Source organism: Fulmarus glacialis, unplaced genomic scaffold, assembly GCF_000690835.1.
Source record: "Fulmarus glacialis isolate BGI_N327 unplaced genomic scaffold, ASM69083v1 scaffold1460, whole genome shotgun sequence".
In the NCBI taxonomy this organism is placed as follows: Eukaryota; Metazoa; Chordata; class Aves; order Procellariiformes; family Procellariidae; genus Fulmarus; species Fulmarus glacialis.
Genome location: NW_009186899.1, coordinates 22154 through 25050, shown reverse-complemented (window position 1 = coordinate 25050; position 2897 = coordinate 22154).

Here is a 2897-nt window from a genome sequence, read left to right as displayed (position 1 = left end):
CTGCGTCCGTGGCTGTTACAGCTCAGTGTGTTACAACCATAGTATGAATTTATTTCAGATGAATTTCAGCCTCCCTTTTGCCAACAGGAAAGGGGTAATCAATAATGTTGACTTTTTATTCTTCTTACTCTTTTCTTAGCATTATACAACCACTTGTAACCTTATTTATTTAGGCAATAAGGCCTTTAAGGGACTTTGATCAGCCTGGCTAAAGTTTCTTCAAAGATTAACTGACGTTCTTTAAAAGTACATCAGTTTCCTCTTAAGCAGGTATTTGCTTAACACGTAACTGGGTGTCGAGTGCTATGTAGTTATAAAGTTTGCTGGGCTCAGCTGTAGATTTCCTTAAGACATACTGCTGACATCACTGAGTCTCCTCTCAGACTATTTTTTTTCTCTCTCTCTCTTTCCCCCTCCCTCCTTCTCCTCCCTCTCTCTCTCCAGTTTCTTTATTCAGGTAATTCCAACTCAGACTTATTCCAACTTGTTTTTGACTGACAGTGAGGGAAGGGAGACTCTTTGAGGGTTGGTTTTGTTTTTTTTTTTTTTTTGTAAACCGTGCACACATGCTTTATTGAAAAGACATTCAACCTTTTATAAAAAAGATTGTTTGACTTGTCATGACGATAACATCTAGTAAGGAATCTGAACATTGGTCTTTTACAGGTAAGAGGTATTTGTCAAAAATGCATACATGCTTAACAGTGCTTTGAAAACTGTGTGGAACTGAAAGCTAATGAGTAGGTTCTTTTCCTATTTTTCTCTTATTTTAGTAATTTAAGGATTTAGAAACTGTGTAAATGAAAAATGTTTATAAGATTATGTCTTCTTGTGAACTTTGAGATACGGGCAGTTTAGTGATGATAAAGCAAAAGCTGTCATGGTTTGGTCTTTCCACTGATGCAAGCTACTGAATGTGAGGTTTGTAATGTATGTGGCTGATATTTTTCTATGTTGGGGAGGGGGGCAGATACTGGACCTATCTTTGTAAATGTTTGCCTGCCAGAGACTTTTTCTTATAGAAGTACACAGTGCTTTTTAGGCTCTTAGAAGCATATTTTTCAGTCAGCTCATGTTCTTTTTTTCAATACAGAAATCAGTTTTATTTGACATAGTGGGAAAACTTGCCTAGAACTTTATACAGTCCCTGTTACCTAAAGTTTATGTACATTTTCTGTGGTAGGTATAAGGAATGTAGACATGTCTGAGTTGAAGAACATTATGCATTTTCTTCCAACTTTTGCATGTGTCTTCATATTACTTGTTTACAACAGTTTTGGCTTATCCTCAGTAATCACAGTCCGAGCCTGTGCAAATTCCTCTCTACTTCAGTGTAGCTCATTTTTGACTCCCTTTTTATTTTCACATAGGGATCATGCTGTAAAGAGATTTACAGATAAGTTCCTTTTTTCTCCATGACGTGCTGGTTGCAAAAAGGAACAAAGCTGGCTTTCCTTTGTGAACCAGGAGTATCTACATTACTTTGTAACTAACCTTGTTTCTTCACTTGCCTTTGGCTGTATTGTATTTAGAGGCATTTCTAGGGTCTTTCTGATCACAGTGCCTACGTACCTATCTGCCAAGCCTATTGGCTGTGTTCTCCCGTGATATTATTACCTGCAATTTCTTCTTTTAAAATTGAGGGGGAAAGGGGGCCATTTGCTATTAAAATGTCTTCTTTATTTCCTTGGTTGTACAATGTCACTATGCTCTCTGCACTCTCTAATAATCAGCTTATAGGAGGGGCGAAACAAGCCTGGAATGTAACATAGTGCTGGTTGCACAGTACAAACTGGCATCGCTTTTTTAAAGCAGAGTGTAGACGAGACCAAAAAATTCCCCCAGAATTTCATCCCAGTGAATGAGACATGGCCTAGAGACAAAAACAGCAGCGGATGACTTGGGCTTCAGTCTTCCAACATACATACAATACTTCAGTCCGGTTACTTTTTATAGAATTTCAAATGAAAACAAATAGTTCTTTTCTATCCTGGCTCCCCATGCAATGAAACAAACAAGCCGTCAACCCACAGCCCTGATTGGAGCTGAAATTTTTGTTTGTCCAGATTTCATTAAAGCAGTCTGGAATATTATTCCCTCCTCCTCTACTGTTTCTCTCTCCTAAGACACACAGTTCACACGGACAGGCTGTATTCTTTGGGAACAGGTAGAGACCAAAGCTGTGAAGTACCAGGCGGTACTCTTGTGAGGGGCCAAGAAAAACAGAAACTTAACTGTTTTGCATGCTGAACCTCAGAACATTTTGAAATAAATTTTGATTCACTTTGCTTCCAGGAAAAACAAAGCAGATTATAGGATGGCTTTTTTTTTTTTTTTTTTTTTAATGGAGGGAGAAGTCTTTACCTTATTGGCTATACTGTGTATATGAAAATTAGAAAAAAACATTGGTTGGAGCATCAATCAGTTAAACTCAAACTTTTCAATCCAAACAAATTCACTAAATGTTAAATATTTGAAAGCTACATTCCTGCCGAGCTGTCCCTCACCCCTTGGAATGAGAGAACATTCATGGTTTACTTGTATGAGTTACTACAGGCGTAAAGATCATTTTAGCACTCAATGTGTTTGTAATATTAATATGATAAATAGCTTGGTGTTAAGCGTGTGCATGCTCTTGGAGTAAACAGGGCACAGCTGAAAAAAGCAGCTCCCTTGTATTGGCTGTTCATTAATTGAAATGCCTGCTCATTCTAGATCTATCTAGCCTGAATGGTGTGAAATACACATGGAGAACAGCCAAAACCAGTGGATACATTACTAATTGGGCTGGAGGAAGGAAGAAAAATGGCAAGTAAGAACCATAGCATCTTTCCCTCCTCCTAAGTGTATGACATTGTCTTTATATGACTAGCACACTCTGAGGTTCACAGCAGTTA